The following is an 18481-nucleotide window of genomic DNA, read 5'->3' as shown; positions in this document are numbered from 1 at the left end:
CTGATGTCTACGTTGTAATAGAAACAGCCGATACAAGACTTGCTCCCCCTGAGAGACTTTATGAAATTGTCCTGTTAATTGAAGGTGACATACAACGTACCATCAAAGGGGTATTTTGGAAAAATCTTTCTTCTACGTATGATATTTTGCTTTCAGAGGCTGACTGGCCCCCACCTTTTGTGCTAGCGGCGCCGCGAGGGGAGGAGGTGATCCTCCCCAGTTTCGCGAACACTGTCTCGAAAGAGCATGCGCAGCATTTTGCAGAAGAGTGGGCTCGGGCTCTCGCACCGGCTCTGTACCGTAACCAATGTGGTTGGGATAAATTGTCCCCGTGCCACGAGATTCCTTTGCGGTCTCAGCCGCAGCCTCAACCTCAATATCCCATACGATGTGAAGCCAAAGCTTCCGTCGCGGAGATCCTTGAACAATTGGAATATCAGGGTGTTATTGAAACATGTGTGTCACCGATGAATAATCCTCTTTTTACTGTGACCAAGCCTGACGGATCGTATCGTTTGGTATTGGATTACCAGCATTTGAACTCGCATTGCCGTAACTGTGCAGTACAGAATACTCACGGCTCTGCCCTAGTGGATAGTCTAGTGCGTAAGCGTTTTAAAACAACCCTTGACATATCCAACGGTTTCTATGCCCACAGATTGGACAGCTTTAGCTCCCAATGGACCAGTTTTACATGCGCTGGGGTCCAAAAACAATTCCGGCGTCTCCCAATGGGCTATAAGAATAGTCCTGGTATATTTACCGCACGCATAGTCTCTCTTTTGGAGAGAATCGACCCAGATGCTTGTTCGTATGTGGATGACATATATCTCACAGACGACGAAATTTGGGAGCATCTGTGTCGAGTAAATTCAATTATTTGTAACTTTGCAGACTTGGGTTACAAATTTAACTTTGCAAAATCGCACATTGCTGAGTACACAGTGTTGTTCCTGGGCTATGAGCTCAACAATGAAGGTAGAGGTTTGGCACCTCACTTCTTGGAGAAATGCGCACAGTTGCGCGCTCCTACAACACTGAAAAAATTACAGTCTTTACTGGGCTTTTTAAATTTCGGGAGGAAATACATTCCGGAATGTGCCCAGCGTATCAAGCCTTTGTATGCTTTGATACAACCAACTTTTTCAAAATCATGCTGGCTGCCTGAGCACTCAGCCATCTTGCAGTTGTTGCAGGCTGATCTTCTCGCTTCTAAGTTCTTACTGACTCGTGATAACCACACCAACCTGGTGATAAGAATAATTCCGGGGACAGTGGGTTTCACGTACCTCACTTTTAATGAAGGAGACACAGTACCTATTGCTTACAAGTCACACTTGTACACTTCGGCTGAGATGCGTTTTCCCACTGTGGAAAAGGTTTTAACAGCTGTGCAGATGGCGATTCTTAAAGAACGAGCTCTGTCACAGGGGAAACGCATGTTGGTTGTTACACCCTGTCCTCATTTGGAGGCAGTTACGAAAGCCAGTGTACCAAATTCAAAAGCTTTGCACCCTCGGTGGATTCAGTGGGCTGCGTCCTTGACGTCCGCTGATGTCACGTTTATTTTTGACGCCTCATTACGGTCGCAAGAGTACTTGCAGTATGAATTCGTTCATCCTGCTCCTCTAGCTATGCGACCTTTGGAGGACTTCCATTGCATCATTTACACTGATGGTTCGGCGCAGGTTGCGCATGGCTCAAAACATGCCTACGTTTCCGCTTGCGCCATTGTGGTCGGTGCCATGGTGAACGATGCGTTCATATCCAGGGAAGTGCACACGCTGCCTCTGGGGGATTGCACCGCACAATTGGCAGAGCTTCGTGCTCTCTTACTAGCGTTGGAGTACGCTGATCCTAGTGTTACTACTCTTATTGTAAGTGATTCTTACTACTGTGTCCAGTCTTACAATGAAAACTTGTTCTTTTGGATTCAGAATGATTTTCGTGATTCCAAGGGTAGCACAATAAAACACAAGATGATCTGGGTTCGAGTGGCGGAGCTTAAGGATACGTTGCCGCTCGTTTTTGTAATTCATACTCGCGGCCATCAGCGTGTTGGAGTCCACGCTGTCGGTAACTCGCTTGCTGATGAAGCGGCAAAATCAGCGGTGTCTACATACTCAGTTGCAGCAGTTACACGGTCCAAAAGTAAAATTGATAGTGACATCTTGGCGGCTGTTGCTGCCACTGAGAAGGGAGGTAAACATCCTACGGGGTTCCCTTCGAAGTACACATACCACTTAAGTCCCGAAAAGGTTCCTTTTGTGAAAATTCCTGATGTTGGAGAACGTTTGATTCCCAACTCAGATCGCAGGGCTGACTTGATTACAGCGGCACATGAAGGTGTGGTGTCTGCGCATGCGGGCGTCTCGGCCACTGTGACTCTATTACAACAATGTTTCTGGTGGCGGGGACTGTACAAACAGATGCGTGATTATGTCCTTCTTTGTGACATTTGCCAGCAGATTAAGCCTTCGACTGCTGCGCGTCCGCCACAGACACAGTTGTACATTTCTAATAAACCACTAGGTTGTGTTTATTTAGATCACTGCAGGTCCTTTTTCCTCTGATACTGCGTATAAGTACATCTTAGTAGCAGTTGATTCATGCACACGCTTTGTGTGGGTCTGGCCCCATCGCAGCGCTGATTCACGGACTGTCGTTAGAGATTTGCGTATCTTTGTAGGGATTTTTGCCTGTGGTACCTTCCATTCGGATCAGGGTCCGGCTTTCGCCTCTAAGGCGTATAAGGATGCCATGAATTCGATGGGGGTCCAAGTCAAGTTTTCGTCTCCCTACAGACCTGAGGGTAATAGTGTAGTGGAGCGAATGAACCGTGATTTAAAGCAATCTTTGACAGCTCGAGTTATAGGCACTGGCAGAAACTGGCTAGCCCACCTCTATGGCGTGCAGCGTGCTCTTAATAATCTCCCTAGAAGGTCTCTGGGTGGGCGGACCCCATACGAAATGCTCTTTGGCATCAAGATGTACGTCCCTGACCTTGACGGTCTAGACTGCGTGGCTCGCGCCACATCCTTTGATGTAGATGAACATTACAATGTTTTACAGGATCTACAAAAGACCAGAGACAGTCTTGCAAAGGACCATTTGCCCTCCACATCGGATGTTGCGTTGCAGATCCCGGTAGTCGGCTGGCTACCCCAAGTTGGAGAACTGGTTTGAGAGAAGATCGATAACAAGAAAGAATTCGGTCCATCATACCGAGCTCCGGTTCCAGTGCTTGGAGTGAAGGGCACAAGAACAGTCATTTTACCACCGCTTCCTGGTCGTAAGGAAAACAGGTTTATCTCAATTGACAATGTCAAGATACACAGAGTGGCCGATTCTTCTTAGCATGACACCGGCTGTTTCCTGTCCTTCCATTGTGAGAAATTCAGTTTTGCCCACTGCTTCTAATCATGAAATTGAAGTGGCCATCGAATTACCTGCAATTTCCAGTCCTTTACTAAGTTCTTTGCCCGGTACAAACCATGATGAAATAGACTATACTTACCCCACTGACATGTCCATGCCTGACCTGCAAGCACGTTTGGCCACAGAATCCAGATTTTCATTTGACACTGTTTCCAATGCTTCGAGAGAACCCGCACGTTTTGCAGTTTATGCCAGCTTATTTAAAAAACATTTTTTGATTCCCCCTTGGACTTATATTTGGCTGGTGCTTTTTTCAATTTACCTTTTTAGTCAATTGGGTTTGTGTTTTATTTTTTCAGGATTATGAATGGACACTATGTCGAGGAGAGAACATGTATTCGACATCTGAATGGAACTTTAGCCCCCCTTTCCTCATCGCATTCTGCACACAGATTGAAAAGAGACTTGACATTGGTTAACATCACTGCTTGGCCTGTCCTTGATGGGATAGTGTGGGATGCCGTTAGGTTTCAAATTCATGGCCCTACCGAGGTTGTTAATGTCCCTAATGTGCTTAGAGTTAACATGGGGGATGTTGTGAAACAAAACATACGTTCTGATGATTGGGATGTTCAGGCCGTAGAGTCTTTGTTTTCTGATTTAAAATACTATGCTGCCTTTGATGCAGAAGATTTGTACTTGGAATCTGCTAATTATGGTGATTTGTTTTGCTTTCAACATTTTGGCAATCACTTCTTGCATAAAACGGCATCCAGAAGGAATACTGTAGATTATACACAGTGGGAGCATTGCCCAGCTCCTAAACAAGGCAGTTCAAGTGCTTTTTTGAAAAAGTACACTTATTTTACTGACTTCAATCAGTCTAATCCCGAGTCCTTTTATTTCAAAATGACACAGAAGCCTATGTCCAAGGTTAGACTTACCGATACCAAAATGTTGTACTCGAAGTCATTTCTTGATCAGCTTGCTGTTGGCGGCTATGAATTATGGAAGGAGACTATTGACTTAAAATCTGTTTGGGGTTCTAAAAGCTGGCAGGTACAAGGCACTGAGGCTTTGCACCGTGCTTGTCTCATCCCGAATCAAATGTTGTTTTTGAATTCTTCTATTTCACAGACGACATGCTTTGGATTGGCTACTTCTAAAAAATTTAATTCTCCGACCATCCCAGAGTTAGAAGAATATTCTGCCTGGAGTAATTATACTCAGTTTTCGATTAGGGACTTACAGTCCCTATTGCTGAATTCATCCTTTAACATATCCAGTATGGATCTAAAGGGTTGGCTGATGTGGCACAGAAGTGCTGATTCATGCCAGCACCGTTTTCTGGGTTTATCTGATGGCTTTACACAGGTCAGACCTGATCCACGTTTTGAAACTGAACATTCTGTCACTACTTACTCTGTGGGCAAATTATGTCAAAATTGGCTGAAACATTCTAAATTGTCTGCCGTTAAATTACATCTTGCAAAGTTAAATGATGATGTAGATTTAAATGATTTCATAAAAGGCCCAGTTAGTGGTAGATCAAAAAGATGGATATATGCTGTTTACAATGAAATCTGGAAGACATCACAGATTGAGGCAGCGACACGCCTTAGAGCTATAGATCAGGCCAATCTAGAAAAAGTGCTTGCTGTGGTAGATAATAGTATTAACATGCTTTCTTCCCGCATTTACACTTTAGATAATATTGTGTCTTCTGTAGTGGATATTGTGCATGATGAAGTGTCTGTGTTGTACCATGGTCAGAATCAATTACGTTCTATCATGCAATTTGCATGGACCCTTCAAACGCTTAAATCTGGCAAGGTGCCATGGACCTACATGAATGTTTCTTCTCTCTTTGCCCCCTTTAATTTGACTGACAAACAGCGCTTGCTTTCCATGCGAGATGCTTCATTTTCTATGTTACATATTGAGAGATTGGAGTCCTTGCCTTTTTCTGTGGCAGAGGCCAGCGCTGCAACATGGCTTATCCACGGTTTGATAACATTACCTTTTGCTTTGTATGAATTTACAAATTGTATGAGATATGTGGCCATAGGTCGCTATGAGCCCTTAGGAAGTGCGTTTCTCCATGAAGTCTGGTCCCTTCCTTTCACTTATAGATGTTTGAAAGACGGACAGGAGGTTTATCTAAATGGGGAGGAGTGTACGGAAACACCAGATCACTCGCTAATGTGTAGGCATATACAATTGCACGGTTCTTGTAACCAGGACCGGCCAAACTTAGCCTGTGTTTTAAAAGGGACTCCAGTTCCTGCAATCACCCCGACTTTTACCTTGCTGGGAAACTGAAGTTATTTACTGTTAAATAATGAAGATTGTTGCGGGTTAATTAAAGGTGTTGCTTATGTGGTAACCGTAACTGAGCGTGTAGTTTGCTGCAGAAATGTTCTGTACCCACCCACACATGAAAATAGGGATGTTTCCATCTGGCCACGCATCCCAACCTTGACAGCAGAGTTCAACGGCATGAGCAGAATAAGGGCTCTATTGTCCCAGAAAGAAGTGGCCTTGAGTTCGGCTAGGGAGACTTTCGTTCTTCACATAGCTAATACACGGACTGAGGTTCAGGCCCTTTTAAATACTGATTTACCGTTGCATTTCAGCGAGATGGTACATTCTATCTTTAAGGCGTCCTCCACAACTGGGCTGGCGCATTTTTTTAAAACTGTTAGCAGTGGTCTTGTAACTTCATTTGAAAAATCTTTGGAGTCATCCCTGCTTTCTTCCATTCCATTTTTTCGAGTTTGTTTGGTGGATTCCCGGTTTTACCTTCACTAGCGGCAGCCGTTCTAGTGGTTGTTTGCTTCCTTAAATATGGATGCCCCACATGTGGAAGGAGCCGCCCAGCCCCTCCTGGCGCTGTTTCGCAACCGGATGCTTGAATATTATGGCACGCTGCCCTTGCGATTTTAAGCACGGCATATGGATTATCGTTTCGATTTTCCTACTTCACCTGTGCCCAGCCTGTGTTTCATTGCCTAAGCTGTGATTTTGACTTGGCCATTGATTTGTGTCTCTGCGGACCGGTTTCTCCTGAAGTCGACTTTAATCAGCTGATGAGTCTCATCGTTACTCACAAGTTGGTTTGTACTGGCGACAGGATTATGGCCTTAGCAGCGATGCATGGACTAATGGGTCCTTGGAACATTCTCGCAGCAGCGCAAGATTTCTTGGCACTGAGCTTTCTTGAGAACCCACCGAGTTGTCCTCTGATGGTAATAGAGGCTCCGGTGCTTGGAGAACACGTTTGTTCTTTTCCTCTTTTGAATTGGATGGCTGAACTGTTTTCGGATGAAGACGGTCATTTCTTGTTGGAGGCTGTTGCTGCATATTTTGCATATTCGGTCTTGCCTTGATGACCTTTATTAGTTTATGATGATGCCACCTTTTTCTTTACATTTTTTCACCTCCCAGTCCTGTTGACTTGAGTGCTGTTGAATACTAAAATTTAAATTTTGGGTTTTGATTTGGTTCATGTAGTTTTTTCCATCACTTATTATGATTATAACGTTGTTCATAGTTCTTGAACTCTGTTCTCATGAAGTTGCCCTTATCTTATCTTATCTTATCCGTGCTCGGATCATGGGGGGGTGTCATATAGCTACTGTTTATCTTTATAATGTGTTAAGTTAGCATAGGCTTATTAAATGTTTAAACACCATTTTTCCTGCTTCTGCACACAACACTTAATATTTATTTAGCTTTCAACCTAGTAGCCCGTTGTGGTTTACATGAAAATAATATGTTATTGTTCTGCTATCAGCTTTGCTTAATAAACTATGTCTGTACAGAGAGTGCTGAAGCTTCAGGAATAACACGATACAGGATTGTTATGAGGTCTGATCTCCGCACCTTTATAGACATAACATAAGTGCAGCTTCTGCCAACTTTGGGCTTTAGGCGGGTTTTATATTGCTTTGCTTAGAGCACAGAGACACACTTGATGCTGTTCGCATGCAGAGAGAGCTGGTGTATGCTGATGTGATCTCTTCATTCTAGGATCCTGAGGTATGGGCCCGCCCTGTTAAAACCCAAAGAGACCTTCTTAGCTATTAATATAATATGTGAGTTAGGGAGGGTGAGAAATAAGTGTTGTTAACTCTTATTCATTACAGCATGTTAACATGCTGTCACTGTTTGCTTTCTATGGACTAGCAACTATGCTGATAACTTTGCTTCTGATAATATGTTTCCTTGTATTATCTAAGATACTGCGTCTGAGAAAACGGCATTAGTAAATAAATATTTCAAAAGTGCACGTGTCCTCATTTACTCCATGTTCTGGTTTGAAATGATTATATAACGAAAGAGTGCTCATGTGTTCCACGTAACCGAGGTATCGTAAGTTCATGTTCTGGTTTGTCTAAACATTGGGAGTTTGTTATGACCAAAGAGACACTGCAGCTAGCTCGGTAAGGGGTTTGTTGGGTACTGAGGTGAGTTTTGGGTCACCCTAATTCGCCGAGGTTCCAATCCTCTGTGCACAGTTCTGTGGGAGAACAGAAACCCTGCTACACTAGGCTGTGGGCCAGCTGGTCCCATTCTTCTAATATGCCCCTTTTTGTTTCATATAATGGCTCATCGGCCCATTCATTTTTCCATTTCGAACTTGTTAACAGGCACTGCGCCCCATTTAATCCTCCTCACCAGCGTAAACAGTTCAGCACTGTTTGATGACCCTACGTGTTTTAACGTGTAGTGATTATCTGCTGTAGAGTTTAAGTTGATTATTAATGCAGCATGGTCACTTTCCTTATGTTGTTCAACTTTGTAACCTTTCATTAGCTTCTGTAGATGACTGCTTACTAGGATATAATCAATAGTGGTATGATTGTTATACGTGGGTACCTAGATTGTCCCTTAGGAATAGGGAGTGGGCTGATGACAGCTGATAAGAGAGCATAAGGAAATTGAAGCAGGAGATGTCTCAGGACTGAATCTAGGATCCAGTCCTGTGGCTACAAAAGTAATCCATAAAGTACCTAATTGCATTTAACTAGAAATTCCCATTGTGCTCAATGTTGCATTGTGTTTGAAATTGTGTTGCCTATTGCAACAACTGTAACTACTGTACTTAAAAGTCTATTGCCTATTTGCAAAGTATTTAAACTAAAGTAATTCCTTCTGAGAAAGTATATTTTGTAATGTAATGTATAATGTAATTTAAAAAATAAAATATCTAAAAATAAATAGTTTAAAAAAGTGTAGTAAATCAGTATAAAAAAAATAAATATAACAATTAAAACATTTAAAAATTGTCATTTACAAAACCTTTGAAATTCACTGAAAAAAACATAGGTTTCAGATAAGTTATAGTTAGGAATTAGCATTTAAAAAACCTTAGAAATTCACTGAAAAAACATAGGTTTTAGGGGTGTTATAGTTAGCTGGACATTTCACTCGTACAAAACCATTGAAACTCCTTCTGCTAACTATGACTCGCGCGCCCGCAATCCACTTGTGATGATGTCACATATTACATCATTCATTACATGGTCAGTGACATCGCTGATGACATCACTGATGACATCTCAAATGACATCACTGATGACATCACTGATGACATCATCCACGTGACAATTAGATACACCTCATCATACACTAGTATAACCTTTCATCACTCACTGTAAAATAAAGAGTACCATATTTGAATCCATTGACACAGCAATACAAGTATCTAAAAACACACTTAGCGATTCCTACATCTACACACACATCTAATTAATGACGTATGTATTTACTCATACATGCTAACAAAGATCAATAGAACACTATCAAATATACTTATACACCTATATCGACAGAACACACCAGCACACATCCTATTCACTTATGCAGTCATCCTACTCACTTTTGCAAACAATGCATCATATTTACATTTACACAGCTACACACTTATACAAATAGCACTTTATTTATTCATATAGATATTTACTCATACTTAGTGTGTTATGAAATCACTATTACAAGTATACAGTTCTCTATACAGTCACTCATGCAATCAATGAGTCTTATGTATACTTATTTATATGCAACGACTGTCACATACACTCCTTTAATTTTTCTAGTTTGTTGGGCATGTACCATTGAGAGATAAATTTGCTCATCACCCCACCCATAAAGATATTCACTCACCCAAACAACTGTTTCCACATGCAGTCTTAACCTCATATACCCACTGAATCAACTATTCCCACATCTTTGGGCAGTCACACACACCCCACCAAACCACACACACATTCCCTCTCCCATACAAATACTCAGTTAACTAATCAATAACTAATATAGACTTTCACATAGCTAGTAACCAACTGGTGCAGCAGTTTACGCAAAAACTGACAAAGTTATACAGATATTCACACAGTTTAGTCACTATCCAATATATTTAGTGAGACACTATAAATTAGTCAAGTAAACCCTCAATCACACTGCTACTAAATCCTCCATCCAGATATTTATATTTATATATCCACTCATTCTTCAATGCAGATTGCTAAATATATGACATAACTAAATAACGAACTAAACCACTTTCACTGGATGATGTAATCAGTGATGTCATCTGTGATGTCATCAGTGATGTCACTGACCATGTCATGAATGATGTAATATGTGACATCATCAGCAGTGGATTGCGGGCGCGGCGAGTTATAGTTAGCAGAACTAACTATAACAAAGGAATTTCAATGGTTTTGTACGAGTGAAAAGTCCAGCTAACTATAACACCCCTAAAATCTATGGGTTTTTCAGTGATTTTCTAAGGTTTTTTTAAATGCTAATTCCTAACTATGACATGTCTGAAACCTATGTTTTTTTCAGTGAATATATATATATATATATATATATATATACATATATATATATATATATATATCTAAATGGCAGAAAGGGGATTTGGATGGGCAACCAATCACTGCGAGGTCTGCCCCCGGGTTTTTTTTAACTATAGGAAGAAATCCGCATATTTGCTGAGTGGTTCCAAGAGTGAGCCCAGGCTGCTCACAATTGGTCTCACTGGTGGGTTCATTAAATCTTTATGAATTTTCGGCAGCCCGTAAATGACTGGGATAATGGGGTTATTGCTAAAGAGAAACCTATGCTCACTTTCACAGATCCAGGCCTCTGCCTTGCCATTATCTAGAAGTTGGGCTACCTCTCTTTTTAAGTAATCTATCATACAAAAAGGTACTCATTTATAGTGGTTTACAATATTTAATAATGTCCTCATCCTATTTTCATAGTCACTTGTATCTACAACCACTACCCCACCACCCTTTTCAGCGGTTTTGATACTGATTTGATCACAATCTTGAAGTGATCTAAGGGCCTTTCTATGAGTGGGTGAAAGGTTATTATTTTGACTATTATTGTTCTCTAAAATATTCTTTAATTTCAATCTCTACTACCTTTTTGAATACTTCCACATTTTTGTCCACCTGGCTCAAGCTAAGGGTAAAAGTTGATTTAGGTTTAAAACCTGAAATGTTAGTTGTTGGTTCATAGGTAATCTTATTTTCCTAAAAAACTCCTCATGTCTTTTTCTAATTCAAATTTATTTGGGGGGCAGTAGGGGCAAAAATAAACCCTGTCCTTAAAACCTCCTGCTCGTCTTCAGTCAGAACCCTAGGTGACAAATTAATTAAAGGAAATTCGTCTACCTCCAATACCGCTGGTTCCTGGTCTTGAGGTAGTCATGTGGTGGGTAATTTTGAGGTGGTTGGTTTCTCATTGGTTCTTCCCTGGCATAATTCCGATAGTTTCTCTGTCCTCGATTCTGATGCCAGCCTAAAAAAGGCTCAAGCTCAAAATTGGTGACTGATCTTCCAGGTTGCTCACTAGTCTGTTCTTCCTCACTACTTGAGCCTGATGATTCGGAAAAGTTATTCTCTTTTGCCCCCTCTTGAGTAGACTTGTCTCTGATATTGTGGTTTCCCCCACCTTTGTTCCTTTTTGTTATTGAAATACTCTTTACCTAGAAATGGGTATGCTTTCTCTATGTCCTTCCTCAATTTAATCGTCTTTTAATTAATGAGGTATTCACGGTATCCATTGGTTTATAATTCTAATTCCTCTATTTTTTTCTTTGCATCTTCGAGGGCTGTATTTTGTTTAAATGCATTTTTTAGCTCTTCAATTTGTTTCCACTTGATAATCATTACTTCTTGAGCAGTTTCAATTATAAGAATTACCAATCTCTGCTGCAACGATTTGCTATATAAGTCCAAACCTCTAAAAAAATAGTTTTTCGATAAACAACCCAGGCTTGTTTCTAATTTGTAGTCCTATAGGAATTACTCCAGCTTTTAGGTATTCAATTACAAAATCAGCATGGAGTTCTGTCCTTATTAATTTTTTCTTGAGATTTAAATTTTTTATTAATTGGTCATGACTTGTAACATTTATCATAGATTTGCTCCCATTTTGTGGGTTTCAATTAATAAGCCTATTGAATTGATCCTCGGTGAAACCGAACATTTTAAAATGATCCATATTGTTCACCGGGAAGTCCCACTAACCACCTCTTGGACCGTAAGTACTACTATCCAGAAAATGACCTCTCCAACCCAAAAGGCTGTACCACAATTATAATTAAAAGAAGAGAGGGACCCCTTGTACCAGACCAGGGGAATAGGGTGCTACTGACAGGTAGAAACAATTATCCCTAGGTGGAAAAATATATGCGGTCACTTAGTTCAATACTAAATCCTAAAGTACACAGACATTTCTAAAAGCTAAAAGCCCATGTGGTAGATCTCGAAAAAGTTTCATGCAAAACAAATGTTTGGTATATTTCTAAAATATATTCTTTTCTTATAAAAAGTCACAGATATCATGACAATAATTAAAAAGCACTTAAAAACAATTACAATACTATCGATCTCAAATTCTTATACAGTTAAAATCATATATCCTATAGAAAACCTGCAATTAATAAATTTCTAATTATACGTACAGACATTACATCAACAGAGAGAGAAAGAAAGACAATACATTTTGTCATTAAAAAACACATATCCGATCTGAACATTTTTATGGCTAATCCTGGATATAATCTATTTTCCTTATCTACAGAGTTAGCTACTTCCACGGATTCTGTAGTTAAGGCGTCGACGAGTTTCGATGGTTCTATTGATATCCCATCTTTTTCAAGACAAACGTTTATAAATCTCTCTAATTGGCTGTCAGGATGCTCCGTGCTCTTCGGGATCCGGTTAATGCTCTATGGGTCCACCTCCAGACCTCCTGTGGTCTCCGACCGGCCTCTCCTAACGTGGAACAACCTGACGTATAGTCTACAAAACACAAGCACATATTATAACACCCATACCATCAATCAATTCCCTTTCAGACACCAGGGCTCCCCTTCCGCATACGTACCCAGGGTCATGCACCATGTAGCCAGAAAGGAAGTCAGAACCCCCTCAGGAGCCAGTATCCACAGTAATGAGTAGAAAGTGTTCTAAGCAACCCCCTTCTGTTCACTCCACAGAACAGGGATCGTGAGTCTCAGAAGGCAAGCACCGAAATAAAATTATAAGGAGTGAAACACCAAAACAAATAGTTCCAAGGACGAGGTAATCCCCGATACCGCGCCACCATAACACAGTATAATACGGAGTCTACAGTACCTCTGGGCTCCAATGCTGTGCCAGACTCCTGGTAATCCATTATGACCGAAAATACCCCAAGGATCCGCAGAATGACAATCTGCATGGGGCTGCTGTGCTCCAGAAAAGACTATGGCGGATCACGATGGACAAAACACCAGGTCCCGAAAGTGAGATTCAGCGGCCGCTGAATCTCGAGTCACAATATTCTAATGAGGAAAGAACTCCAGGTTCGCCGTCGCAAACAAACAAAGGTGTCACCCCTCCCACGAAGCAGCATGGAAGGAACCGCGCAACCGCTGCGCTTCGGGTGACAGAATGCTGGAGTCAGTGTCTTCAGCAGAGACGTCTGCGAAGCACCACAGAACTCCTGGAAATGTAGCGGGCAGCCGCTCCGCTACAGTACCGATGTCAAAATCCAATGCAACCCGACTTCCGGGTTGGAGGGGTCTATATAGGTCCCGCCTACTTGATGCAGGGATTTCTGGGACTGGTAGTTCCAGAAGAGCTAGGCAGGCGCAAACCGCTTCAGATCCTTACATTGGCACTGTTTAGTTGCCTTTGGTCTGAATCCTGTATAAGGCAAATGCAATATATTTATTTCATATATTTACAAACTAAACTTCATAGATCACTTTATACCGTCTAAACTTACAACCATTTTTATACAATTCAAAACTAGACTTCACAGATCAATTTATACCCTATAAACTTTCAACCATTTTTATACAGTTATTTCTTAATCACATGTTTAAACATTAATAATTGGTTCAGGCTGACAACATCTTATTCCAAACATTCCGATGAACATTTCAACTTAGCCTCTATCAAATGGGCTTATTAGATCAATGACCATGTCTTAAACTAATAATCACCCAAAATGAATACCACACGGAGGCTAATATCAGAATAGCGACCCCTCAAAACCGTGGGTTATGAATCTTGATATGCATGCGAAATTGTAGTTTACCTTCATTAAATTTAATGATGCATATATTCACTTTATCTGCCACAAAGGCTTTTAACTTTTAAAAATTTCTGTGTACTTTAGGATTTAGTATTGAACTAAGTGACCGCATATATTTTTCCACCAAGAGATAATTTTCTACCTGTAAGAACATTTGTGACATCCTTGTCCACACTATGCAGGAAAAGAAAGGTCCAAAGTTGAGTCTTCCAGCACTCTTCAGGGTCTTCCCGCTGTCACTGAACACTTCCTGTGCAGGCACTGTCTGGTGTGGAAGTTCAGCTGTCCCACACAGGTAGTTGATATTGGTATTGGTAGACCATAGCTCTTAAAGTCTTTCACCAATTGTAACAGTGGGAGCCTCATTTATCTGATCATGTGCCCATGTGGTTTGCTCTGTGTGGGTATGACCACGCATTAGATAAGGATACATATAAATGAACATGAGAGCACCTTCAGATGTGGCAGGAGCTTCACAAGAATGAACAGACACTACATTGAAAAATATCACACAGCCAATGACATTAAGTGGGTCATCCTTGAAAGGCTTAAAACCAATCCACTCATCGTTGCCAATATTTTATTAACCAAAGAGGAGAGAAGGGTGTACTGTTTACAATCTCACATATCTGGGCTGAATGATGAAATCCCGTAGCTGCAGATATGTCCTTAAAATTGTTACTTCAAGTGCTATATTGTTTCTCCAAAAAAGGTCTGGGTCATCCTAAGTGGTCATTCCATATTCATCTTCTAACACATAGGGAATTTCACTCCCCATTGTTCCTATTAACTTTGGCCAATGTCTTTAGTGCAGCAGAGCTCACTTTTAGTACACCCAATACTACATACTCTGAGTTCTTCCTTTATAGTCTGTAAAATGGGCCATTATCGTATCTGGCCCGCTCATGACTACAACCACCATCAGCACCTGTATCTCCTCGCCCTTTGAATATCCTTTGTTATTCATACCTTTGGCCAATGCCTTTAATGCGGCAAAGCTGTATCACCCACTTTTGCCACACCAACTACAACCTCTGCTTAATTCTTACTTTGTTAGTCTATAAAATGGGACCCGTCCATTCTTCTGGCGCTCCCCTGACCAGTACTCCTGTTAGCCTCTATGCCTTCATGTGACACAGGGCTGCAGATCAATCTTTCTATTGGTCCTGGAGACTCAATGTACACACGCCTGCATCTTTTCCCAGAGACATGTTCCCTTACAAGTGTGCCCTTGTTGTTGAGACATTCTCTTGCTGAATTTCTGGTGAAGCAAGCATGATTAACGCCCTGTTTAAAGGGGCTGAAGTGTGCTAAATCATGCTTGCTTCATGGTGATAGAGTATTAAACAACGAAGAAATGCCACCACCCTTGTATCTTAGTGAAAAAGAATCTATCTAATAGAGACCAAGTACAACTTCATGAAACTTGGTACGGTACTTTTATTTATACCAGTTATTCTTATTTTTAAATTGTTTTTGGAGAAAATGTTTCATTAGCAAAAAAAGGGAATACACAATTGGACAATTATACAATATTTACAATTCTGACAACAACACACTGAATGAAGACAATATCACAGTAACACGAGACATTATATATACAATATACATCTTCATCATTGTTTTGAAAATAAATTCATGAATTGAACAAACAAAGCGATGTGAAAACCAGAGCAAGAACACAAGTACAACGTCTTTCAATTAATCATTCAATGATATAACTTGCTCTTGTGGGTGTGCCGACGCGTTTCAGGTTCGAGTATCGGATTTTCGAACCCTCATCAGGACTTTGTTATTCGTCTGTGTTTTTCAGGCAGGGCATCTTTTCATCTATAGCTCTTTGAGACGTGGCTTCAAGCTTTTTATTTCTCGCTGCACAGCGTCTGATGCCTTGTGGAGGGAGGAGATTGTGGTCACATGGCCGGCCTTAAAATAGCTTGTTCAAGTTCTGCAAAGGGTGTTTCAATCTGTTGTTAGCACGCCGCTTTTAGATAAAATGACCTGTATTCTCACTGAAGAGCGTTACACTCTTCAGTGAGAAGTGGATGGTGAAGGCAGCAAGTGAAGGCGGTCTGCGTACTCATCAAGTGCGCAACGAGTAGACTGAGACTTCGTGGGCACTCCGGAAAGAATACCGGCAATGATTAAACAGTACAGGTCATTTTATCTAAAAGCGGCTAACTCCTTCGGTTTCATGGTGATAGAGGGCACACGAAAATCAGTGGCTGTAGGGGCCAATCTCACCTTAGGATTAAGGCTAATTGGTGCCGAAGGATGGGGCGCATAGAATGTTGAGTGCGCCGATTGGCGTCAAGGACTTATTATGAGGTAATTTGTAGCCTCGGCTTGGTGTATACCCTTCAGGGGTGTGCATCCACGAGGGAGTTCTGGTGGGGAAAGGGCACAGTTAGGTTATGGAACAATTAAAAGGGCCAAGTGATTCTCAGTCGGGCCGACTGATTTTTGTGTGCCCTCTATCACTACCATCTAGGATTATTAAAATAACGCGTGAGTCATCCCCACGCCCACACGGACCCCCGCAACCTTATCGACCACCTATTCACCACAGCAGGCACATTAAATCACTGCAAACACTCCGGCTAGCATCTAGACTTAGTCACGGTTAAATCGTCTTCATAGGTCGTGGTTACTCTGATACCTCGCACACCACTTACTGTTCATATCACGGATTAGAAGGTTCTTTAATAAGCATGGTCAGCAGTCAATCCATGTAACAATGTAGTTTTATGTGTTCACCGGCAATGGTTGCTAAAATATTTTTCTTGCCTTCTCTCTCCCAAATCTTTCAACAGGCTTGTATACTTTTATTCAGGCAATGTAATTTTCAGTCCTGATGATGATCCTTGTATTGTAGTGTAAAGGTTCGAAAAACGCCGTCTACAATTGATACATTTACACACCAGTCTCTCCATTGTGTTACCAAAGTTGTGTTGACTATATTAGGATAGCTAGGTTTACTTTTATCTGATTACCAGCATCCTTTTCCTAAAATCTTGCCTGAAATACCCCACCCCTCTTTATTGCGTTTTGTTCATTTCTTATATGTTCATGTTTTATATGTACTGGATTCAGGAGTGTATCCCACTGTATATTTGTGCACGAAAATCCTTTAATTCTTCTTATATTGATTAAAGCAGTGCCCGGCTGGACACTTTTTTGCTTATAGCACAACTTGTTGTCTATAATTAATTTGTTTTTTGAGTAATTGATACATTAAGGACCACTGTTGCCTTAAAGAAATGATATGGGTAATTGGCAGAGACCGAGCTTTTAAGAAGTAAGTTGGGGGCAGACTTCTTAGACATTCGGTCCTCTACTTTTCTAATTTCCAATGAATATTTTTCTCCAGTGTGTGACTTCAAGGATACCTCCTGGCCCCTCCTCCATGGGGCACTATTATCCGTAAACGAAGTCATGCCCCATGACATTATGTATGTGTGAGAATGTTGCGTGGTCACTTCGTGCACAATGATTACCTGAATTTATTCTACACACGTGTGCCTTGCAAAATCACATACCACAATAGCATACAATTACACGCTTTATATTGAACTACCAGTGATTTAAAAAACTGTTTGTTTAGTTTCCGTGATTTCAACATTTCATTTCTTCGTGCATGTTTGTCCTTTTATTTCTATGTCCTCTACAGGTCCTCTTTCAGTGCGAAAACATTTACACAGAACATCAGCAAGTATTTACAAACATTGACTGCATGATATATGAGTGATTGCATAAAGAGAGTCCATAATAAATAATTGATACAGTGGCTATTATGGCTGCACTGAAATAGTTTGGGCGCCATAAGAGGGAGGTCAGCAGACACCAGCATGGGTGGGGGGGGGCAGCAGATGGAGTGACACAAACCACACAGGGTAATAGCCTGCAGCCTCTGCACCGTTCCGGCTCAACCCTAGGGCAGCGGCTCTATTGCTGCGACCATGCCCCCTACCAACTGGTCCTGCCAGCGTACACCATTTGCCTACAATGGCCACTCAGCTTATTTGACCTTCTGAGCATCTAAGACTCCCCTTCCCCTTTCCCTTCTTCTTACCCGGCCCCCTTCTCCTTCCCTTTCCCTTAACTTTAAGATTCCCTTCGTCTCCCCTTCCCTTCTCCTTCTTCTTCTCCTTCCCCTTCCCCTTCCTTTTTCTGTCTCCTTCTCCTTCCCCTTCTCCTTCCCCTTCTCCTTCCCCTTCCGCTTCCCTTTCTTGTTCTTTTACAATCCATTGCTTCCACTTATGTGTCCTACTTGCTCTTTCCCAGCAATGTAATGCTACCCACGTTTTGTGTAATTTGCCTTAAGAGGTTGAAAACTCCTAAAGCGTTTCCTTCATTACAGGAACTGTGATCCCTCAATGCCTCAACCAGTCTAGACCCCCTCCAACAACACTTTGTTTACTCTTCTGCTACACAGTCAATCAAACTAGCCGAAAGAGCCGGTGGCCATCTGAAAACTACTGGCCGTGAGGCATCC

This window comes from Lissotriton helveticus, chromosome 1_1, assembly GCF_964261635.1.
Source record: "Lissotriton helveticus chromosome 1_1, aLisHel1.1, whole genome shotgun sequence".
NCBI lineage: Eukaryota > Metazoa > Chordata > Amphibia > Caudata > Salamandridae > Lissotriton > Lissotriton helveticus.
The sequence above is the reverse complement of the archived record's forward strand: the minus strand, read 5'-3'. Positions refer to the sequence as shown.